Source organism: Notamacropus eugenii, chromosome 4 (assembly GCF_028372415.1).
Source record: "Notamacropus eugenii isolate mMacEug1 chromosome 4, mMacEug1.pri_v2, whole genome shotgun sequence".
Classification (NCBI taxonomy): Eukaryota; Metazoa; Chordata; class Mammalia; order Diprotodontia; family Macropodidae; genus Notamacropus; species Notamacropus eugenii.
The window spans coordinates 122,159,820-122,185,717 of NC_092875.1; the positions used below are offsets into that span (position 1 = coordinate 122,159,820).

At 38.6% G+C, this 25,898-nt stretch overlaps 1 long non-coding RNA gene and 1 pseudogene across 1 annotated transcript in view; one reads left to right on the forward strand and one right to left on the reverse strand.

The window, feature by feature from the left end:
- Window positions 1-476: 476 nt before the first annotated feature.
- Window positions 477-25,898, forward strand: part of LOC140498245 (uncharacterized) — a 30,912-nt gene continuing 5,490 nt past the window's right edge. Inside the window, exon 1 of the long non-coding RNA XR_011965036.1 lies at window positions 477-625. This is a non-coding gene — a long non-coding RNA (uncharacterized lncRNA). The remainder of the gene's footprint in view (window positions 626-25,898) is intronic.
- Window positions 11,739-12,808, reverse strand: LOC140498244 (general transcription factor IIH subunit 1 pseudogene; annotated as a pseudogene).

Here is a 25,898-nt window from a genome sequence, read left to right on the forward strand (position 1 = left end):
ACTCCAGATTGTGTTTACCAGATGGTCTCCTCAATAAGATTTCAACAAATAAAAGCCTCCATCATTCAATCACAGAAACCCTGACCAAGGTTTTCCCTTCAGAAATTATATTAAGCATAGAACTTTGAGAAGTAATTACTATTTATAAGGACCCACAAAATGAACCTTTAATAGGTCATATCCTTTTATAGTGAATCCCCTCTGGGCATAGAAAAAAAGATTCAAGTCCAGCCTTATTTCAAACAAGATTTAAATAATAGATTAATAGTCCAAAGTAAGACTTTAGACTTTGTCCAAGAATGTTAGGCAGCATTTATAGTGGATAGTGAGCTGGCTTTGGAGCCAGCAAGACCTGAGTTCAAGTTCCATTTCTGACATTCTGGCCCCCTGCTCTCTAAGGGCTCTAGGTAGTTCTTTAAGGCTTAAAGTTGCAGAGAAGGTAATGGCCTGAACTGGTAGAGGGAATTTCCTCCTCCAGGTGTTTTCTGTTTCTGAATGAGCAAATGAAATCACAAGTCCAGTTCCTATAGGTATCCCTCAGTTGTAGTAGGATTTGCTCTCTACTAAATGGCCATCAGAATACAAAGTAGTGATGGATTCATAAAAAAAAAGTGGGGCAGAACAGGTGAGTTTTTTTAACACACAGTTTAATGGAGTGTAAGTAAGGTGGATTTTAGTGTGCGTAAAGTGGATTTTTGTTATTTTTTTCTTATAGTTTAGTTCCCAGGATCCATAGCCATAACAATCTCTTGTTCCCAGGTGTTAGATATGAGTTCTCACAATCATGATTGAAAACATCTCCACTATGCTTGTGCATCAATATATAATGATGAATAATATAAATATTTGTGCTTAAATTGTAAATATCCACTGTGACTGTGCAGTGAGATATAAGAGTGAGATGATGTAAAATTGTGAGACTGTTGCTGGCAAGATGGCTTCTTTGTCTATTGCCCTATAAAGAAGGTGAGCACTGGTCAATGAGTGGGGAACCCTCAGGACTGAATGCACAAGCTGGAATGCTGTGCATGCCTTGAATGGCCCCTGTCAACAGTTGGGGGGATCTGTGTTTCCCTCAAATAGCCCCCACTGAGGCTTGAGAGGGTTTATGGGAGTGCATAATCTGTGCCTGTCTTCATTGACCCCAAAAGGATGTAGGGATAATTGAACCCCTCTTCATGTTGGCCCCTGAGAGAAGGGTGATTAGGAATGCTGTCGGAGTTGGTGCTGTCATTATCAGCAAACCCTCTTGTGAGAACAGACTAGAATAAAGTAAAATTATTAATCACTCTGAAGCTGTCTTCTTTTCCTTCCTGTCTGACCAGACCAAGAGTGAACCTGTGCTAGCATCCCTCCCGTGTGTTTACCTCTCTTACATGGGGCCACATCTACCAGGGAGCTAGTCGCAATTCAATCTGTTATTGATGAGATATCTGAAAGAAATATAGTCATGGGATCCCAACAGCCTGGAAACAGCTTTGCCTTGGCCACAGCTGAACCTAGATAGGTCTTTGATGAGCTCTTGATACACCTCCCTACCCAGGTTCCAAGAATCAGGTTAGATCTGAGTTAATCAAAGAAAGGACTAATACTAGAGATTGGATCTCAAATTTCCAGTTTTTGGAGATGATAACAGAAGAAGAGCTCTATAATTTTGCTTGTAAAGTAAGACTATTTTTCAGAGACTATCTGGGATTCCTTCCCTCAATGAATCGTTATGGACAGCGGAATCTCAGATTTCAAAGGGAATAATAAGAATTATAACGAGAATTGGCATTTATGTAGCATCTATTATGTGCTAGACACTTTCCAAATATTATCTCTTTTAGACTTACAACAACTCTTGGCTGTAGGTACTACTATTATACTCATTTTACAGATGAGGAAACTAAGGCAAATGGAATTAAATGATTTTCCTAGGGTCACACAGGAAGTATCCGAGATCAGATTTGAACTCAGGTCTATCCTGACTCCAGGCCCAGGGCTCTGTCTACTTTGTCCTCCCCAGATGTTATCATGAAAGGCCATCAAATGCAATTCATATCTGAGCAGGAATTAATTTTTTACTATTCTGGAGTAATCCATCTCCTGTTCAAAAATCTTCAGTGTTAGAGAAATGCTTCCTAGGCTTTATGAAACAACCTACCCTGCTTTTGGACTGCTGCAATAATGAACATTTTCTTCCTTATATTGAGCTGAAATCTGCTTCTTTCACCCATTGCTATTAGTTTTACCCTCTCTGACTAAACACAACAAATCTCACTCTCCTTCCATATGACAGTCTTTCAAATCAAAGAAGACTTGTGGCTTTGTCTTTCATTCTTCAGACTAATAATTCTCAAATGCTTCAATTAATTTACATGTGGCATATTTTTGTGTCTCATTATTCTGGTTGTCCTCTGGAAATATTCCAGCTTGTCACTATCTTTCATAAAATATCCTTCCCCAGAAAGAACACAATTCTACAAATGTGATCTGAGCAGGACAGAGAAAAGCAGATCCGTAGCAAAGCCAGTTTGCATGAATTGAATTTTGTTTTTTTACTCTTTCATTCCATTGACTCATTGGGCTTCAAATTTGATAAAATCCTGGGTGTTTTCCAAATGAATTGTCATCTAACCTTGTCTCTAGTAATTGTCCAATTGTTTTTTGAGCCTGAGTGTAAAACTTTACATTAATCTTATTTGATATAGCCTATTGTTGATACCAGTATTTTATTACACTTATGACACTGAGTATATTAACTATTCCTCCCAGCTCCCTGTCAAATTCTGCAAATTCAGTGTGTGGTGCTTTTGCCTTCATACAAGTCACATATAAGCATCTTGAGTACAACAGACCCATTAATCATTACTGTTTGGATCTAGATGGCTAACTAATTTTGAATTCACTTAATTGCAGGGAAAAAAAGAGAGCTTCCCTTGCTGAAATCCTGATATATTATGTCCTCAACATTCCTTTATCTATTGTTTTTGAAACCTGCCAAAAAAGGAAATAATTTCATTCGAGCATTGCTTATTCTTAATAAACCCATGCTGACTCTTAGCTATCACCACTTCAATTTCTTAGCCCTTTCCAAAGTCTCCAAAACCTTTATAATGTGTGTGAGAATTTGGCCAAAAAGTGAAGTCAAACTTGCCAGACAATAGTTTGAGGTTCCAAACTCTTTATTTTTTTATGAAAATTGGGGCAATATTTCCCTGCAATCTTTTTTTCTTTTCTGTGAATTCTTTTTTTTTTGTATTTAAATTTATTTATTTAAGTTTTCAACATTCATTTCCACAAAATTTTGGGTTCCAAATTTTCTCCCCATTTCTCCCCTGCCCCCACCCCAAAACACTGAGCATTCTAATTACCCCTATCACCAATCTGCCCTCCCTTCCAACATTCCTCCCTTCCCTTATTCCCATTGTCTCATGTCCTGTAGGAAAAGATAACTTTCTATACCCTATTACCTATACTTCTCATTTCCTAGTTGTATGCAAGAACAATACTCAACAGTTGTTCCCAAAAATTTGAGTTGCAACTTCTCTTCCTCCCTCCCTCCCCAGCCCTTCCCTTTGGGAAGGCAAGCAATTTAAAATAGGCCATATCTGTGTAGTTTTGCAAATGACTTCCACAATAGTCGCATTGTGTAATACTAACTATATTTCCCTCCATCCTATCCTGCCCCCCCCATTTCTTCTGCTCTCTCTTTTGACCCTGTCCCTCCCCAAGAGTGCTGACTTCTAATTGCTCCCTCCTCCCATTGCCCTCCCTTCCATCATCCCCCCCCCACCCTGCTTATCCCCTTCTCCCCCACTTTCCTGTATTGTAAGATAGGTTTTCATACCAAAATGAGTGTGCATTTTATTCCTACCATTAGTCAAATGTGATGAGAGTAAGCTTCATGTTTTTTCTCTCACCTCTCCCCTTTTCCCTCCACTGAAAAGTCTTTTACTTGCCTCTTTCATGACAGATAATTTGTCCCATTCCATTTCTCCCTTTCTCCTTCCAATATATTTCTCTCTCATCCCTTAATTTCATTTTTTAAAGATATGATCCCATCCTATTCAATTCACCCTGTGCTCTCTCTCTCTCTCTCTCTCTCTCTATGTGTGTGTGTGTGTGTGTGTGTGTGTGTGTGCGCGTGCGTGCGTGCGTGCGTGTGTGGGTGTGGGTGTGGGTGTGTATGTAATCCCACCAACTATCCAGATACTGAAAAAAGTTTCAAGAGTTACAAATATTGTCTTTCCATGTAGGAATGTAAACAGTTCAACTTTAGTAAGTTCCTTATGATTTCTCTTTGCTGTTTACCTTTCCATGCTTCTCTTGATTCTTGTGTTTGAAAGTCAAATTTTCTTTTCAGCTCTGGTATTTTCATCAAGAATGCTTGAAAGTCTTCTATTTCATTGAAAGGCCATTTTCCCCCTGAAGTATTATACTCAGTTTTGCTGGGTAGGTGATTCTTGGTTTTAGCCCCAGTTCTTTTGACTTGTGGAATATCATATTCCACGCCCTTCAGTCCCTTAATGTAGAAGCTGCTAGATCTTGTGTTCTCCTGACTGTATTTCCACAATACTTGAATTGTTTCTTTCTAGCTGCTTGCAATATTTTCTCCTTGACCTGGGAACTCTGGAATTTGGCCACAATGTTCCTAGCAGTTTCTCTTTTAGGATCTCTTTCAGGAGGTGATGGTGGATTCTTTCAATATTTATTTTGCCCCCTGGTTCTAGAATCTCAGGGCAGTTTTCCTTGATAATTTCATGAAAGATGATGTCTAGGCTCTTTTTTTGATCATGGCTTTCAGGTAGTCCCATAATTTTTAAATTGTCTCTCCTGGATCTATTTTCCAGGTCATTTGTTTTTCCAATGAGATATTTCACATTATCTTCCATTTTTTCATTCTTTTGGTTTTGTTTTGTGATTTCTTGGTTTCTCATAAAGTCATTAGCCTCCATCTGTTCCATTCTAATTTTGAAAGAACTATTTTCTTCAGTGAGCTTTTGAACCTCCTTTTGATTTGGCTAATTCTGCTTTTGAAAGCATTCTTCTCCTCATTGGCTTTTTGAACCTCTTTTGCCATTTGAGTTAGCCTATTTTTCAAGGTTTTTTTTTCTTCAGCATTTTTTTGGGTTTCCTTTAGCAAAGTATTGACCTACTTTTCATGCTTTTCTTGCATCTCTCTCATTTTTCTTCCCAATTTTTCCTCCACTTCTCTTACTTGATTTTCAGAACCATTTTTGAGCTCTTTCATAGCCTGAGACCGTTGAATATTTGTTTTGGATGTTTGGGATCCAGAAGCCTTGACTTTTATGTCTTTCCCTGATGGTAAGCATTGTTCTTCCTCATCTGAAAGGATGGGAGAAGATATCTGTTTACCAAGAAAGTAATCTTTTATAGTCTTATTTTTTTCCCTTTTTTGGGCATTTTCCCAACCAGTTACTTGACTTTTGGGTCCTTTGTCAAGAGTAAGGTATACTCTGGGAATCTGTAATATCTCCAGTTCCTCCAAGGTGGCACAATCAAGCGTGTATACTGGTCTGGTAGCAGGGAGAGATTTTTGTGCCCAGAATCTTAGCAGAGCTTTCTCTCCACAGCCACCTGGCCTCCAGGTCTGCCAAACCAGAAGCCATGAGCTATGGGGGCAGGGCTGCCATTCAATGTGAGATAAAGATGAGCTCCCTTAGGGCCTTTACACAGGGCTGAGGTAAGAATTGACTGCTCAGTCCCCCCAGGATTTTTACGATCCAACAATGTATGTGGCTGCTGTGGGAACTGCTGCTACCTGCCCCATGTGGCCTCTGGGCCACTGCCCGAGGACGGAGCTATGGGAAGGCCCTTTTCCCTTCCTGGCCAGCTGAAAAAACCCTGTCACTGACCTTTGGTGTCTGTGGGTTGAGGGATCTGTGAATGACTGCTACTGCAACTGGAGATTCTGCCTGGAGGTGTCATCCTCCCAGAGCTGATCTGAGCTGTGCAGCCAAGGCTGGGCTGGGCTCTGCTCTGTGTATGGTGCAACAGAAGTTTCCCACTAACCTTTCAGGTGACCCTGAGCTGGAAATCTCCTCCACTCCGTTGTTCTCCACTTCTGCTGCTCCAGAATTTGTCAAGAGTCCCTCTCTACAGATATTTTATGGGCTGTGTGGAGAGAGCCTGCATATGTGTGTCTTTCTACTCTGCCATCTTGGCTCTGCCCCCCTTCCCTTGCTGTGTACATTCTCATATTCTTCATATTCAAATATCATTGGAAGCCACTTAGCAATCATGTACTCTATTTCCTCCATTCCTTCCATTTCCAGATCAGATGATGACAGCTTAACAATCTCTTATCAACTCCATACTTGAGTTTCCATTCCACATTAACCGTTTTTATCTATATTTCCCAGTCTGAAAATTAATCTAAAATGTAGTTTTATTGCTTTAATTATTTTATGTTTAATGTGATGTCATTTGATTTTCAGCATTTCTATTTTAGTATATATGTATGTGTATATATAGTTGGGGAGTTGATATTTTACTTCTCTATTTTTTGTTGCATGACGAATTTATTGATATCTTATTTTTCTTTTGCTGATAATAATATGTTAAGAGATAGAATTTTTTAGCTGAACCTCATAAATTTTGGTATATTGTTTCAGTTATAATTTTCTTTGATAAAATTATTGTTTTTGTGATTTGTTCTTTGGAGCACACTTTTTTTAGGTTTATATTTTCAGTCTTAATTTACATCTGGATATTTTCACATGTCCCTTATTGATTTTAATTATATTTTTATTTAGTTCATTAAATATTTTACAACTACATGTAAATTTTTGTAGCATTCATTTTTAAAAGTTTGAGTTCCAAATTCTCTTTCTCCCTCTTGTTCTTCCTTCACCCTTTGAGAAGGCAAGCAATATAATCTCACTTATACATGTGAAGTAATACAACATAATTCTATATTAGCTATGATGAAAAAGAAAACACAAAAATTTAAGAAAAATAAAGTTATATATGCTTCATTCTGCACTCAGAGCTCATCAGTACCCTCTTTGGAGCTGGATAGTATTTTTCATCATGGCTCCTTTGGAATTATCTTAGAACATTGCTTAGATCAGAGGAGCTCAATCTTTTCATCATTGATCATTCTTACAATATTGCTATTAACATGTATGGTCTTCTCCTCGTTCTGCTCACTTCACTTTGCATCATTCCCAGGTTTTTCTGAAACCATCTTTATCATTATTTCTTATGGCATAGTAGTATTCCATTTCAGTCATGTACCACAGCTTATTCATCCATTCCCTAGTTGATGGACATCCCTTCAAACTACAATTCTTTTTTTTAAAAATTTATTTATTTTCAGTGTTCCACAATCACTACCATACAAGCTAGATTTTTTCTTTCCCTCCATCCCCCTCCCTCCCCCCACCTCTCCCCAAGACAGCATACAATTTTATATAGGTTCTACACATACATTCCTATTGAATAAATTTTCACCATAGTCATGTTGTATAGAAGAATTAAAATGAATGGGAGAAAACATAGAGCAAACCAAGACACAATACAAAAGAAAATGATCTGCTACCATCTGTGATTGAATTCCATAGTTCTTTCTCTGGATGTAGAAGGCATTTTGCCTTAAAAGATCATTGGGAATTTTTTAAGTCCTTGCATTGCAATGAGATTCTAAGTCTACCAGAAAAAATCCTCACACACTGTGATTGTTGCTTTGTACAAAGTTTTCCTGGTTCTGCTCCTTTCACTCAGTATCAGATCATATAAGTCTTTCTAGGCCTCTCTGAAGTCTTCCTGTTCATCATTCCTTATAGCACAATAGCATTCCACTACATTCATATACCACAATTTAGTCAGCCATTTTCCAATTGATGGGCATCCCCTTGATTTCCAGTTTTTGGCCACCATAAAGAGTGCTGCTATAAATATTTTTGTGCATGTGGGACCCTTTCCCATTTTTATGATCTCTTGGGGATACAGTCCTAGAAGCAATATTGCTGGGTCAAAGGGTATGCACATTTTTGTAGCCCTTTGGGCATAGTTCCAAATTGCTCTCTGTGATGGTTGGATCACCTCACAGCTCCACCAATAATGAATTAGTGTTCCAACTATCCCACATCTCCTCCAATACTTATCATCTTCCTGTTCTGTCATGTTAGCCAATCTGATAGGTGTGATGTGGTATCTCAGAGTTGTTTTGATTTGCATCTCTCCAATCAATAGTGATTTAGAGCATTTTTTTCTTATGACTACAGATATCTTTAATTTCTTCCTCTGAAAACTGCCTATTCATATCCTTTGACCATCTATCAGTTGGGAAATGCAAACTACAATCACATGAATAACTGCTATATTTTTGTACAAATAGGTCCTTTCACTATATCTTTGGGATATAGACTGAGTAAAAGTATTTCTGGATCAAAGACTAAGTTTCATAGCCCTTTGGGCAGTTCTAAATTGTTTCTTATAATGGTTGGAGTAGTTCACAACTCTACTGACAATGAGTTCGTGTCCTAATTTCTTCTACATCCCATCCAGAATTTGTCATTTCCCTTTTCTGTCATGTTAGCCAATCTGACTAGTGTGAAATGGTATCTCAAAATTGTTTTAATTAGCATGTCTCTAATTAAGTAATTTAGAGAATTTTTTCATGTGACTATTGATATTTTATTGTTACTAATTCCTTCTGAAAACTGTCTGAAAAACTGTCCATTTAGCAGTTGTGGATCGGCTTTTAAAAAAATAATTTGGCTCACTTTCCTATATATTTTAGAAATCATGTCTTTATTAGAGAAACTTATAGATGTTCTAAATTGTAAAGTATGTAAATTCCTCCTCCCCTGTTTCCTGTGTTCCTTCTGATTTTGGCTGCATTTATTTTGTTTGTGCAAGAACTTTTAAATTTAATAAAAATCATTCATTTTACCTCCCATGATCCTCTCTATCTCTTGTTTGATCATAAACTCTTCCATTATCCATAGATCTGACAGGTAATATGCTCCATTCTCCTATAATTTGCTTGCAATATTATTTATTATATCTAAATCATGTACTCATCCATCATTAAAATAAATCATATTAGAATAAAATGTCATATTAATATGATAAATAAACTATATGATTATGTCAGTAGATTTAGCAAAAGCTTTTTGACAAAGTACTCATGTATATTAAAAAAATTAGAAATGACCAGTTCTCATATGAAGAAATTCAAACACTTTAGTCATATGAAAAAACACCTCCAAATTACTAAAAATTAGTGAAACAGAAATTTAAACAATTCAATATTTTATTTTACACCTATCAGACTGACAGTGATGACAAAAGAAGAAAATATCACTTACTAAAGGAGTCGAAAAAGAGCAGGCATAATACCCTATTAGTGGAGCTGGGAAGTGATTCAAAATTAAACCATTCTGGGAAACAATTTAGGATTGTACTCAAAAAGTCACTAAGCTGTCTGTATGCATAGACCTAGCAATACTTCTACTAGACATGTTCTAAAGAGATTAAGTATAGGGTGAAAGAACCCATAAATAAAATATTCACATCAGCACTCTTTGTAGTATCAAGGAAATGGAAACAAAAATAATATGTCCCCACAAACTGAAAAGAGAGTGAAATGAGCAGTACTCAGAGAGCTTGTTGTATGATTTCAACTACAACAGTATGAAGAAAAATCACTCTGAATGGCCTTGGAATACTGATCAATTCACCGAAAGAGTGACTTCAAGAGACATAATGGCATATATCTTCCATCTCTTGACAGAGTGTATCTCAAAATGCAGATATACATTTTCAGAAATGATCAGTATGTCAATTTATGTTGTTTGACTATATAATGAAGGGCTTCTCCTTAGGAGTAAGGGTAGTAAGTTAGTTCATAATACTCCCCAAAACAATTAAAGTCATTTTATTACTACTCTGTTAAATTATATAGAGAATAGTAAAGCATTATCAACTATTAAATCCTTAACTCATCCCTCTTAATCACATCCTCTTGACCCCGTCCCCACCCCATCTCCTTTTTCAGATACAAAAATTTCTTTTTCTTTTTTCTTTCTCCCTTCCTTTCCCTCCCTCCTTTTTGAAACAGGGAATCCGTATTTCCCAGGACAAATGCAACTGACTGAAAAGGTTGGAGAGTGGAAACGTTTGGCCTTACCTGGAGAGTGAGTTGAACTTTCTGCCCTCCACACATCACTGCATTTGATACATTCAGTCCTTTCCAACAACTCTGCTATTGAATTTTCCCCAGTAGAGTTATTGTTCTGATGTTTAATAAATGGTTACTGAATGACTGAATGAATGCATCTTTTTTACCTTTTTATATAATTTTTTAATACAAGACAGCTGTTTTAGATAAACAATAGGTTGATTCTATTAGGAATAAAATATGGCACAGATTCTAGATATACTATCATATCAAACTTTTTTTCTTTTGCATTCACATGCTTTCCACTCTATGAAATGATTATTGATATGTCAAAAATAGTTTAAGTCAGGTAGTGAATGTAAAAAAACAGACCTGAGAAATACTTTTTATTTCTCTTAAGAGATAAAAGCAAGTAAATGATTCTTATAGTTCTTTTCACTAGTGAGATCTTTAAACTCTCAAAAAGCAGTTTCCTCAAGGCACATGCCATCTTAAAAAAATCTTAGCAGTGCATATGTGCACTCAAACAGAAACGTGTAGCTCCACCATCTCTTTAAAAAGTTTTGCATAAAAATTCAAGACTTTCTGCAAAAATGTTTTCCTTGTGTCATTCCAGGACCCCAAATCACAAAAAAAGTTCTCAGTGTAATTCTATTTCTGTAGGAAACAGAGCAAAAGATGCCTCTGACCACAATTGTCTCCTTTTAGTTAGAATGACAGTTTCTCCCTGCTTTATTTAAAATACTCCTTTTTCGCTCTTCGGTGTGTGAGATGGTCAAATGACTATCCTTTTGTTAATAACATGCTGGTCTTATTAATAAAATGATTTAATTATCCAGAAAAACATAATATAATTTCAACCTCTTTCAGTAAAGTACAAACAGATGATGATCTACTATAGGGGTGGGGAACCTGCAGACTTGAGGCCAGATGTGACCCTCTAGGTCCTCAAGTGTGGCCCTTTGAGTGAATTCAAACAAATCCAAGGAGGTGTTCTGGTGAAATTTGGATTCAGTCAAAGGGCCACATTTGAAGACCTAGAGGGCCACATGCGGCCTTGAGGACACAAGTTCCCCACCCCTGATCTACTAAAATGATAAAGTACAAAAATTATAAAAATACAAGCAAATGTGATGATCCAGTGGAAGAAAAAAAAACCCAAAACAAAACATTTGATTTCTACCTTATTCCATATACTTAAAAAAAAGGTTATAGTAAAAATTTTTTTCAGATTTTTCTCAATTCACCCTTTTTACTTTTTATTTCTGAAAGCAGTTCTTAATACAAAACCAAAAGAAATTCCTGATACTAAAGTATCTATCAAAAAAATTATATATACACATATATGTGCATATATATACACACATATATGTATATATTTGCAATTCAGGTCATTTTGGTTCCACCTTAATTTACCTCCCAGTTTTCACAGCTCCTTTCACTCTAGCATTGTAAGGTCAATACTGTCAGCTCCTAAGTCCCACAGTGGCTGCAGAAGTCCGTGAAGCACCACTTGGGTGATATGTGAACTGCTAAGGGTGTGGTCTCACAAGTGCTGCAGAGAGCATCCCAGGGACCAAAGCCTCTAACACCTAGAGTTCCTTCATGTCTTTTTCAGAAGGCACCGGGACTGCCATGTATGTTGCTTATTGTAGACCATCTGCAGCATCTCTTCTATGTGACTTGCGATTTTTGTGCTTATGTATTGTTTCCAAATTATTTCTTGGAATGGGCAGAGCCTAGTAGCTTGGAATTGTTCCAAATTACTCTTCATCCTCACTACCTTTTCTTCTATGACTGGTGTGTTAAATAGAAAACAGGACCAGAAGTACCTCAGCAGCTCTGTCATGGCCACAAACAAGTGTTTGAATTCTGAATGAATGTCTTTTGGTACCACCTGATTTATGGCTTGCTGTTATCTTCCCTTCACAAGTGTTCCTCTAGGGGAATAGACCTGTGCTGGTATTACTTGCAGCACCACTTGAAAGAACCTGAGTTAGTCTGAGTGTGTAAATTTCCATCTCTTGCTTAATACTCTGAAAAGAATTGATAATATCCTGACTTGTTGCATACTGGAGAGACTGAATTGGAGTTGGGCCATTATAATACCTATCTGACTTCTTCCGGGTTACTGCAATTGTTTTTATATTATTATTTTTCCCCTTTTCATAGTCAATGGATTCCTGTAACTTCATCCTTTTGACTGGTGGCTGAAAGAAATCTGAACCCCATCTGTGCCTCTGTTTCCATGTTTGCAATCATTTTGTGTTTCATGTTTCTTGAGGCCCACAGCCATGATAGTTAAATCTCTTGATGATCGTGGCATTGCTATTTTCCTTTATGGATTTGAAGTAGATGACACAGTGGAAACCCCATAGCCCTCATCCAGTGACATCTTCCAGCGCTGTCAGATCTGATAGTGGATTTTTCATTCCTAGTAAGTGAAAAATTGTCTTAAAAATCTTTTCATTCATTTTGGCACATTATACAAGGAAATCTTTCCACCCTGTATTAAGCCAACCTCTATGAAAAAATAGTGGGTCTGAAAAAGTCGTGTTCAGAACTCTTTCTGTCACGTTAGGTGGACCATTTTTCTGCATATTTCCTTTTTACCGCTGGGTGGGTCCTAAATATGGACTCAAGGATATCAATGATTATAATACAAGAGAACATCAGTATCAATGATATCCCAAACTATATCTTAGGCCATTACAGCCATCCGTGAAGGGCGAGCATTAGCCAGAAATGATGCCAACAGCCCACATGCTGCTGGTGTCTGGAAGCTGCTGGGCCATTCACAGTATTCACGTGGCCATGCACTGGCCCAGAGATCCTCGGCACCCATCATCTGACTCACAGTCAGGGCTGTACAAGGCTGACACCAAACAAGCTCTTCCCGCAGCATTCTCTCTCTCTCTCTCTCTCTCTCTCTGCCAGGTCTTCCCTGGCCTTGCTCTTCAATGGGGAAGCACCTGCTGAAGGGCTTTCTCAGCCTGTCTGCGCCGCAGCTGGAAGCTGGCTGTGCCCCCCGCACGCAGGGCCGGCCCAGGCCGGATTTCAGCTCGTCCTTCCGGGGTGATTTTCTGACATCTAACGCCCGTACACATACGGTGACCTTCCGGTGCCCAAGCTCTCCTTTCCGCCCTGAGGCACAGGGCCCCATCCAGCTTCTTCCGGCCACCTTCTTTACAAGCCGTAAAACTTCGGATGAGGCTGCCATTCTGGCCAAAAGGTGCGAGCGGCGGCCCCTGCCTGGGCCTGGAGGGAGGGTCGGTGGGGCAAGTCTCTTTCTGCTCCTCTTTCCAATGGAGCTGCCCCGGCTGAGAGTGATCCCGCCTTCTCTATGGCTGGCTGGGAGGACACGGAGTCACGTGACCGGAAACAACGAGGCGGAGCTGGGAGGCCGCCTGATAGAGGGCACTTCCGCCATGGCACTTCCGTTCCCCCGCCCTCCCACCTTCACAGTCTCCTTCTCCGACCCCTCCGTAGTGCAGACAGCAGTGTGATCGAAGGCTGCCGGGGTGGTCCCACTTGAGCCTGCTCCACGAAGCCCCTCAGGCCTCAGCTTGAGCTAAGCCTATCCCTGGGGACCAGCAGGAATGCAGCTTTTCAAGATAATCCAAAACGATTTATGCTTTAAAAGGAACCAAGAAGTCCAACTCCTGTGTCAAGAACCAAGCCCTCCCCTCCTCCCATGTGTTCTTTGTTTTGTTTTCAGTTTTCTACAGTCACTTCCAGAAGTCTTAGATGTTCTCCCCCTCCCTTTCCCCTCCCTCCCCCCTCCCTCCCTGAGATGGCACGCATTCTTATATGGGTTCTACACATACATTCTTATTAACCACATTCTCACATTAGTCATGTTGAGTAGGAGAATTAAAACCAATGGGAGAAACCATGAGAAAGAAACAAACCAAAACATATCACCAGAGAAAATAGTCTGCCTCATTCTGCGGTCCTTGGGATGTGGATGCCTTTACAAACTCTTCCCTAAGTGAGAATGCACCTTCCTGCAGAATTCCACCCTCTTAAAGCCCATGGCCCACTTTCAGAGGGAGCGGTGCAAGGTGGGCACCCCGGGATTCCCAGGATTTCACAGCCCCTCAGAGTGAAAACGTTTGGTCTGGCAGGACTCTCCATGAGTCTTGGAAAATGAATCTCCAGGGTTGTTGAAGAACGGTTTAACTATAGTTGTAAAGGGATAGATTTATAGTGTGTTATTGCATTTGCAGCAATAGTGGTTTTCTAGGGGGAGGGAGAGAAGGTTGACTTTATTGAGGTTGGAATTGTGTGGGCTACAGTTAGCCATTAATTTAATAAGCTGATGCTGGTGTCTTCAGAGATGTGGAAATCTTATTGAGACATTATTAGGATCCAGAGCATGATGTGCTTATTAGTGGTGTGGGATTGGGTTTTTAGCATGAGGGCACATGTTGCTTGCAAACTGTCTTCCCATGTTATTCATTCTCTTTTTTTTTCTAAGCTAAAATCTTGGGGATCAATAAATGTCACAGCTGAAGGTGTGGGGAGTGGGGGAGACCTAAGGAATCATCTAATCCTCCAAGCACTGTGTTTGGATCAAGGCCCTGGCTTCCATTACTCATTTTGCTATGTGACTTGGGGCAAGTTATTTCTTCTTTGTGGGTTCCTGGTTTCATCTATAAAAGGAAATTAAGGGACTGGACCAGCTCTTCATGAGGTATCACTGACACATAGTGGGAAGGAGTCATGAGTAGAATATGGCTTTGGAAGTAGCTATCTTACTCAAAAGGAACAGAATAGAACATCCTCAATTTCTTACTCTTTAATTCCCATTCCTTTCAATCACTTCCCTCTCCCCCTCAATTCTTCTGTTACAAATCTAATTACATTTTACTGTCTGTCATAACTACTCAATGATAAATGTATTTGCTTTCATCGCCTAGAAGCAGTTAGACTACATAGTGACTAGAATGCTGGGCTAGGAATCAAAAAGACTCAAATTCAAATCTTGCCTCAGACGCTTAACTAGCTGTGTGGTCCAATCATTTAAGCTTCTTTCTGTCTTGGTTTCCTTAACCATAAAATGGAGATACTTCTCAGATTGTTGTGAGGATCAAATGAGATAATACTTGTAAATCCTATAGCACAGTGCCTGGTGCATAATAGGCACTTAATAAATATTTGTTTCTCTCTTTGTCTCTCTGTCTATTGCTCTTTCCCTCCCTCCTTCCCTCTCTCTTTTCTTTCTCTTTTCTGTTTTTTTCTCTCTTTTCTTTCTTCCAACAACTATATATGTATACATACATACATGCATACATACACATGCATACATATATATGCATATATATGCAAAACAAGTACCATGTTGACCATGTTAAAAATTGTTGATTTCATTAATTTAATCTCTCTGTCAGGAAATGTATAGCATGTTTCATCACTGGTCCTCCAGAATTATGATTGGATATTGCATTGATCAGAGTTCGTAAGTCTTTTAAAGTTGTTTGATTGCTAAAGCTAATGGTCTTTTCTCAGTCCTTGTCTACTTTTGCTTATCTTCACTATTTGACACTGTTGATCACTATTCCTAGGTACTCTCTTCTCAGTTGTGTGTATGTGTGTGTGTGTGTGTGTGTGTGTGTGTGACTTCTCTGAACTGTTTTTTCTCCTACCTATATGACTGTTCCTTCTCAGTCTCCTTTGGTGTAACTTTATTGATGGCATGTCTACTTGGGTCAGTTTTTGCCTCCCTTCTTTTCTCTTTTTACACTATCTTGCTTGGTAATTTCATGTGTTCTTATGGATTTGTTGGGGTCAGTTATGTTTATGTAGATGATTCCTAGGTTTCCAAAACCAGCCCTAGTCTCTCTTCTGTTTTAGTCTCATACCACCAATTGCTTTTTGGATCCCTAAACCTGTATGTTCCAAAGACATTTCAAACTCAACATGCCCAAAGCAGAATTCATTATCTCTCCCACATAAACCCTTTCTCCTCTTTTCTTATCACTGTTGAGAAAACCATTACTCAGACTCTTAGCCTTGAGGTCATCCCTGACTATTTACTCTACATATTTCCACACCACATATCTAATCTCTTGTCAACTCATGTCATTTCTACCTTGACATCTCTTGTATATGTCCCCTTTTCTCAGCTCATATTGCTACCCCTCTGATATGGGTCCTCATCACCTCAGGCTTGCACTACTGTGGTAGCCTTCTGGTTGGTCTCTCTACCACAAGAGAGGTCTTGTCTCTCCCTGCCATTCCAAGTCACCCTCCACTCAACTGCCAAAGTGATTTTGTTAAAGTGCACATCTGACCATATTATCCTCCAACTTGATAAACTCAAGAGGTCCTCTGTTACTTCTAGAGATAAAAATAAAATACATTTAAAGTCTTGGCAATCTGGTCTCTTCCTATCTTTTTTTTTTTTAGGTTTTCTTATACCTTACTCTCCTCTGTGTGTTTATGTATTCTACAATCTGTCCAGCTGCACTGGTCTCCTTGTATTTACTAACATACAACAGTCCATCCACCAACTGTATACTTTTGTCCTGGTTATCTTTCATGCCAGGAATATTTTTCCTTACCTTTGCCTAATTCCTTCCCTGGCCTCCTTCAGTACTCATATTCTTTATCACCTCCATCTGTAAAAGGCCTTCCCAGGCCCTTGCCACTACTTATGTGATATTCCTGAAACATATATATGTACACACACGTATATCTTGTGTGCATGTATTCTATGTGTATACACACATTACATTAGCAGTGAGCTCCTTCTGAGCAAATACCATTTTTTTCCCTTGCATTTCTTTGCATCCTTAGCATCTATTGCTTAGCACAATGCTTGGATAATAATAAAAGCTTAATAAATACTGACTGACTGACCCATTGTCATTTAAGTAGTAAGTGACAAAAATGGGATTTGAACTCTTCTTTCTGACTCCAAGTCAGGCACCTATCTACTTTGCCTCTAGGGCAAAAGGGGCAATATTGTCTAGCAAGAAGACATGTGAGAATCCAAAATTCAGAAGTTCAAATGGTAATAGAGGGTGGAAAGGATTTGGGTGAAGATTAGTCGAAAAGAAACACAGAAGTCATGTTCTCATTGGAGTATACTACAGATCACTTAGAAGTTTATTAACAGGTAGAAAGCCTTGGGCAGAGATTTGATACTGTAAGAGTGGATACCTTCAATTTTTTAGAAGCTATCAGGGCTCTCTTTGCCAAAAATAAGTGGCTGAGCTTTTTATGAGCTGCCTTCATAATAACTTCACAATAACTTTCTTCAGAAGGTAGAGTGAACAGTGAGGAACAACTGTACTTTTGGAATGGATTTTGAGTAAAAAGAGAAACTAGTTGCTGAAAGACAAATGATAAAGCACTGGGTCATCCTGAGGGAGAGACAGGAGATAACATCTCTGCCAGAGGATTCAACTTATAGTCACTGCCACCCTCAGACCTGGATAGAAATAGTCCAGGACCCTGAGCCTTAAAGTTTTGGAAATAATAGTGCCCTCCTCAGCCCTACCAGTTCTATTACCAGTTCTTTCCCTGTAGCCATCCTCCAGGGAAGCAACCTTGTGGAGAAAGGGACTGCCATCCTCGCCAAGGACCAAAACTTCTGACCAACTGCTATTAATGATCAGCAAAGCTCAAGGGCTTCAGTAATAGTAGGGGACAACTGTCCCTATTTCTAGCCCAGTCCCCATAGTCATCATCAGGGAACTAATCCCTCTACAGAAGAGGCCAGTTGCCTCTACCAACCATAGTAAATGGGCTTGCAATACAATCTAATCAAAGCAGCAAGACACTATAAGTGACAGAAGGCAGTGTGTTAGGCAAACCAAAGCATCTTCAAATATTGGTCAATTACCACCAAAGGGCAGGTGTTGCAGCTCCTGCCTTCTCAGTAACCACAGCTACTAAATACAGAAAAGAAAGTTCTCACCACCAAAGTCGTAGGCACAGTCAAAAAGTTCAACATTATGAGTTTATATGTTTTTTTTATCAGTGGAGATAACACTAAATAAGATATATTGCCATCTGTTTTGCTTTTGTCCCTTAAGGACCAAAGGACCTTTCCATCTGACTTGCAGCTGAAACCTCCTATATCCCTTAGAACAAGAGCCTCCTGAGAGTATGGGGTATCTTGCTTTTCTATTTGTATCCTCAGTGCTTAGCCTAGTGCTTTTTATATAGTAAGTGCTTGATAGATGATTTCATTAATTCATTCATCTTGAGAGCTATCAATCAATTAATAAGCATTTAAGTATAGAGTTTGTGATAAAGAAGATATATAGCAAGGCAGGCACAGTCTGACATACAACTCAAATTTTAGGGGAGCATATTTCAGAGAGTTTAGATAAAGAACAGATAGAATCCAAATGACTGGGTATTCTTCAGAGGAAGTTGGCTTAAGGTGGAATGGAAAGCTCTCAAGAAAGAAGTTCTTGAAACAAAAACAGAAATCATTTTGTTAAAAGGGTGTGGGGCAAGAAGACAAGGTATTTGCATGTAGAACTCATCAGTCAGTTAAGATTAAAAAAAATAAAACAAGACTAACCCTACATGTATTGAAGATGGCAGCAAATGCAAGCTTCAAAAGTGTTGCATGATCCTCTAGAAACAAATTTCTAGTACCTGGAATGAGCTGAGCCTGGTGAAGAAAGCTTAGAACAATAAAAAGTACTTTTTGACAAATTTTGGAGTTGAAAGAAATCAAAGAAGGTATATGACTACTGCTTTGGGGCAAAGGGGCATAAAGAGGATGATGACGTTGGCCTGTAGAGGAAAGCCTGAATTATTTGACTGATTTGGCCTCTATTTTCAGAATTGTCTTTGGACCAGGACAGATAGAACAAAATGATTTACAGGGAGTTGAAACTGAAGAATAGTGAAGAGATGGTGTAGTGTCAACATGATATTCACAGCACCTACAATAGCCATGAATATGCCAGCACAATTCTGAATCACAAAATACGACAAACTCTCCATATGGAAGACAGAACCAAAACATTTATTCAAGCACCAGAAAGCCAAATCTCAACACCAGAAAGACAAATTTATCACAGCAACAAAGAAATCCACACACAATAACAATTCAGAGGGCACTACCATCTCCAAACCTTCTCTCTGTTAGGCTTCCCACAAACCATCTCCCTTAAATAAATCACAAACAGGCTCCCTTAAACAAAATCACAAACAAGCTCTCTCACTCATCGTACCAGCTGCCTGCTTGCCTGTGTCCTTCCTAGCTCTGACTAGTCTCTGACTAACTTCCTCTCAACTCTTCTCTAGCTCTACCTCTGCCTGTTCCATCCTTTCTGCTCCACCCATCCAGCAAGTTCCTCCCACCACACCTGACTTAGGCTTCCATGTGATTTAACATGGTTCTGTTAATGGATGGAGAAGATCTTCAAATTAAGCAAAAAGTTACACTAACAATAAGCAAAAATGCATTATCAATACAGATGGTAAGAGAGGACCCCAGTAAATTCAATATATTAGGTCCACCCTAGAGTGTTGAAAGAATTGGCCAATGAAATTGCTGAGCCACTGTGATTTTTGTGACTGGAGAATGGGAGATGGATTGGAAAATTGCAAATTGCTTGATTTTTTTTAAGAAAAAGGAAGAGGGTAAAATCTGAAAACTATGGGCCAGTGAGTTTCTTTGATTCTTGACAAAAATGCTACAACATATTATCAAAAGGAACACTTTTGAGCAATGATCATCAGAAAGTCAACATGATTTCAATGTAAACACATCCTGTTAGAATAGATTAATTTTCTTTTATTAACCAGCTAAATAGATTGGTAGATCCGAGGACTGATCTAAAACTAATATGCTTAGATTTCAGTTAACTATTTAATAAAAGAATTCAAAATGCTAACAAAAAGCTATAAGTACATTTAGAAATGGTTAAATGATCAGATCCGTTAATATGTGAATATGAGTGTCCAGGGGATAATGCCTAGAAATCTTTCTTTGACTTTTTGTTATTCAGCTTTTAAAAACTGTTGACTTGAATGAAGTCATGGAAGCTGTCCTTGCCAAATTTAAAGATGACACAAAGTTGAGCAGAGTAGCAAGTGAACTGGATGATAGAGACAGAATCCAAGAAAAGATTTTGACAGGTTAGAATGATGGATTCAATTTCAATAGTAATAAATCTAAAGTGCTATCCTTGAATTAAAACAATAGGCTCCTCAAGTCCAGGATGGTGGAAATGTGGCTAGACAACAATTTCTGTGAAAGTTTTATGGGGGATTTAGGAGATCATAATTGTACCATGAATCAAAGAGTTAGCATGGCAACCAAAAAGCTAATTCTATAAGAGGCTGCATTAATATAGATATGGGAGATGATAGTTCTTTAATACTTTGCCCTGATCACACAATTGGAATGTGTTTAGGTGTAGGTGCCATCATTTTACAGAACCATAGGCAATCAGGAGTGTGTTTTGAAGAGGCTAATCTAGATAGAGTGGGATGACTGGATCATGTTATCCAAGTATCAGTTTAAGGAATTGGAAATATTTAGACTGGAAAAGAGAAGACTCATGAGAGACTTGTTTTACTTGGCCACAGAGGGCAGGCTTAGATCAATGGGCTTAAGTTGTAAGGAGACAGATCTATGCCTGATATATGGAACAACTTCCTAACAATTAGAGCTGTCCAAAAGTGGAATGGGTTGCCTCAGAAGGATATGGGTTCTCCTCATTGAAGGTTTCTAAGCAAAGATTGGATATTATTTTTCAGCACTCTTACAGAGGGAATTTCTTTATTCAAGTAAAGTTTTGACTAGATGGCCTCTGAAGCTACTTCCAATTTTGAGATTCTGTGACAAAATGATCTCTGAGTTGACCTTTAGCTCTAAATTCTATGATTCTATGATTTTACAGATAAGGAAACAGAGGTCCTCAGAAAGAAATGACTTTTCCAAGGTCACAAATCTACTGAGTCACAGATCTGGGACTTTTAAAAAATCATGTCTAGCGATCTTTCTAGTAGATTGTCTAATTTTTCCCTTCCATGAGTCTGATCTTGCCATTTAAAGAGAGATTTGCTGAGTCTTCTTCTAAGCTGTCTGTTTATACCAAAAAAAATATTATCCAGCCCATCAGAAGGTCTTTGAATTCCATGGAGCAGCCTCTAGTTGCCACACCTCCTAAATCCTTAGCATGGCCCTGTTTAATTACAGTTGTCATTGGACTGACACATTTGTGTGGTTTTGGAAACCTGTCCATTAGAGGGAGCCAAAGGCTTTATCCCAGCAAAGGGCAAGCAGGACAATTCCAAGAACTATCCTGATCATCAGTTTTGGCTGAGTTTATGAGTACAATTCATTTGCAGGGCATCAGGTCATAGAGACCTGGAGCTTTAGGGCATCAGGGTTATAGAGACCTAGAGTTTTTACTTACTTGTTATGCCTATAGAGCTATGGAAACCAACTATGCTTGTTGATATGCCTTTAAATCCCTACCCCCTGCCAAAAAAACAAAACAAAACCCAATAACAACAGGGTAGTTGCCAGGGCTACTATACACAAAGCCAAAGAAGTTCAAAAAGTAAACAATCCATAGATCCCAAGGAATTTTCATTCATAGAGGAAGAGAATGGTAACTCAGTTGAATCAAAGATGAGGATATAATTTTTAAAGGAATGAACAGAATCTTGATTCAGTTGTCCCTTATTGACATTATCCTTTAATGATAATGATGATGATGATGATAGCTAATGAGAGCTGACTGATAAAATTGAACTGTGAACATTTATACTTCAGAAATTGGCAAATTCTAAAAAGGAGGCTTGATTTCTTGTTTTGTTGATTTACTAGACTTAAGAAAATGATAGAGAAAATCTTAATAATACAGATTGAACCGTAGAGTGTATCTTTACAGAGAACCAGTGGTTAAACGTTTACCACCAAATCCATGTTTATAACTGTTAATACCTAGTTGATTGCAAACATTTAAAGTATTTCTTCTTTTAAATTCAGTTCTAATATTGAAGAAAACATTACAGAATTAATTCTTTTGTCCTATTCCACCCAACACTGGAAGCACAACTTTTAAAATATTACTTATTATGCTATGGATTGGAATTTATTATAATTAAATACAATTTAGTGCATAGAGAGACTCGAAATCAGAGGACCTGGGTTTAGGTCATGGCTCTGGCACATACTGTGTGATATTGGCAAAGTCACATAACCTCTCAGGCAACTCTTCAAAGACTATACGTTGCAGAGGAGGTGCTGACAGCAGGGAATTCTCTTAGATAGGCACTTTCTATATCAATGAAATCACAGGTTGAGATGCTATCTTTGAATATATTATGAGTCAAGTCACATCCTTTGAAATATAAAAGTTAAAAATCATTGGGGTGGGCCCCCAAAACCTTTGTGCTCTTGGCCCTAGCCAACAGGCAGTCTGTGCTTCAGAGACAAACTCTCTGGATATTTCCATACCTAGCCAAGATCCTTTCCTTAAATCCTGCATTTAGTACCTTGTCTTTCTGTCAGCTATCTCCCATTGTCTTTTTGACAGGTGCTTTGTTGTTTGTGACATCATGGGTAGAGAACCTATTAAATGCTCCTGAGTTCACCTTGCTCCTCCAACTCTTTCCAATCCTTTCACACACTTGTTAAAAAACAAAACCAAAAAGCAACACATAAATAGTAGACTGTGAGTATCCCTACTGAATAGGGAGGAGAGCATAGCTATAGGCAACACACTTCATAAGAGTGTGCGTTCGAGGATTTTTACATCATATTTAAAGTCAAACAGTGATAAAGGACATTATTTTTATTTAGCAAACTAAAGAAATAAAATCAAATTTAAAAAAAATCAACATCTTAACTCCTTGAAAAATACAAACTTTAAAAGTGAGACATAAAATATCAAATTTTTGGATATATTAGGGTGTCCCCGGTCATGTATATCATATCTTCTTTTTTTTTCTTTCTCTCACTGGTTTTACCAGTTGCTGCTAAGAGAATTAACTTATCCTTGGCTTAAAATGTGTGATTCACTTTGGGGATAGCTGAGAAAAAGCCAGGATTTTTGTAAATCACTGCTTCCATGCACTCTAGAAAAAACCAAATTTCTGGGCCATTTCTTGTTTAATAAATTTCCAGGTAAGTTCAGGGGAACACATGTTTTGTGGATAAGTCCAGTGGATTCCTTGGAGGTGAGAGACCCAACGTTAGTTCAGTGAAACATAATGAAAAGGGCATCTCTCCTGGGTTCCATAGATGAGCTTGTCATTTAGGCAACCTCTATGAGGAGGGCATTGAGGGGTGGGAAAGACTCCTGATAAGACTGCTCTAGGACTAGACTGGAAGATGCTGTCTGCCATCTTTGCATCAAGGCCTAGGATTCACCAGGTGTTGCTGCTCAGCCTTTCATGTTTCTGAAAGCAATTTCCAGGTTGTCACACAGCAGTAGTCAGTCTCTATGCAATGAAGGAAAACATTTTCTTTTCCAAAAATGAATCATAAATTTCATGACAGATTTTCTGTCGTTTTAGGTGTGGACTTTAAATGAGGATAGAACTTTAAAAAATGTTTTACCATGAGGAACAGAACTGTTCCTTTTTTGCTTCCTTTTTTTTCTTACTCCTCTTCTCCTCCATGACCTTCTAGAGTATTCAAATGGAATTAGGTCCTTAGAACCTAATTAGGTCCAGTAGACGTGAAGATAAATGGGAGCTGCATAAATGCTGACTGGACTACAAATCCTAGAGAGGTAGATTCTCATGTGAAGACCAGTTTTACCAGGAATTAGGCAGGGCCACTTGTCTGAGTAACTCAGAACTAGGAAGAGAGGGAGAGAGGGCAGTCTTTGCATTTCAGCAGAATGGGGGCATTACAAATTGCTGTCCTGTGGACAGAGACCTTATTAAATTGATTTTTCAAATAAGCATGGATATTTTATTTGCTTTTACTAGAGTATTTGGTGAGGTTGACATATGGGGCCTATACAACCTATTTTTGATTCTATCTCATCTTCTCCATTACCCAGTTAATTTAACTTAAAAGGCCTCCACCAAAACATTTTAGAATGATGACTGACCAGAGATCTTTTCAGGCTTTAACTTCTCCCAGAATATCCAGTCTCATATGTTGTTTATATGATGTACTGATTCTTTGGTTTCTCTTTCATTTCCCCTTCATTTCATCCTCTCTCTGTTCTCTCTCTTTCCTTGTTTCCCTATCAAATTCTTCCCCCTCTCTCTCTTCTTCCCCTCTCATTTTCTCTCTCATTCTTTCTCTGTCCCTGTATTTCCCTCTCTTTCATTCTCTATCTTGCTATCGCTGTCTTGTCTCTCATTTTTCCTCTCATTTTTTCTTTCGTTCTCTCATTTTCTCTCATTCTTTCCCTCATTCTCTTTCTGTATCTGTATTTCCCTCTTTCTCATTTTCTGAATCTCTGTCTTTCTCTGTCTCTCTCTGTCTCTCTGTCTCTCTGTCTCACACACACACACACACACACACACACACACACACACACACTTTTCAGTGGATGATAGCTGCTAGAATCATCCTGGAAAGCTATAGTAGAGGCAGGAGCAGATGTCAATTGTGCTTTTAATTCCTCGGATTGCTTTTTTCCCTTCCCTTGTTACTTTTACCAGTTGTTAGCAAGAGAATTAACTTATCCTTGGCATAGGTAGGAGGAATATACAAATAGGGACTGGACCTGTGATTTTACTGGTATAGAGAACCCTTGGATGAGAATATTCCCTCTACTAAAGCAAGTCAGCACCTTTTCTGCAACTTGTCGTCTTAGAAAATTGCCCAGAAGTTCTATTATATGACTTAGCCAGAGTTATATAGCCAGTATATGTCACAGGAAGAACTGAAAACAATTTTTCCATGCTCTGAAATTGACTCTTTAGCCACTACTCCCTGAAGATGTGGGAAAATGACATGGTACTTTAAAATGTCTTTAAGAGATTTCATAAAGATCCTATTTACTTTGAAGATCATGTCTGAGTTTGGCACCATGTCTTGCTCCCAAATTCACACCCTGTTTTCCCACCAACCCAAATCTTCATAGCACTGTAATAGTGAAACAAAACCTGGACCTGTTTGTTTCAATCAACTAGGTCATCCATCACCAACCATAGCTAGAAGTGGGGGTTCAGTGAGAAGAGTGCTGATGTGAAGTTATAAGCTATGAGTTTGAGACCTGGCTCTACCATTTATTTCCTGAGTGATTTGGGGGGGGGGCCCATTTCTGCCACATAAGGAGAATGGACTGGATGAGTTCTAAAATTCCTTCCAACCCCCGAGCTATAGTCCTATGTTGAGTCACAGTGTACAGGACAGGTGAGATTTTGCTCCTGCTTCTCTCTCCTCTAGTCTTATGATATCTAGAGTGTTGTATTTTCACCATTACATGTTAGGAAGGACATTGATAAGCTGAGCATTATAGGAGGGGAACCAGGATGATGAAAAGCCTCAAAATCTTCCTTTTACAAATATAAATGGAAGGAAGTGAGATGTTTTAGCCTGAAGAAGAGAAGATTTAAAGCATAGGAAATCCTGTCATGTGGAAGAGAGATTAGACTTTCTTATTAAATAAGAAACCAGATTCCTATAGAAACGTATCTTGGCAGAGAGATCAGTTCTCCAAAAGTTGGTGGTTTCAATAAGGAGGGAAGAACTAGGAAAAATTTAAGGATGTTTCAGAGACAACAGTAGGGCTAATATAAGGAAGAACTTCTAATCCAATCCTATTAGAATTTATTAAGTACCTGGTAGGTGCCAGATGAGATA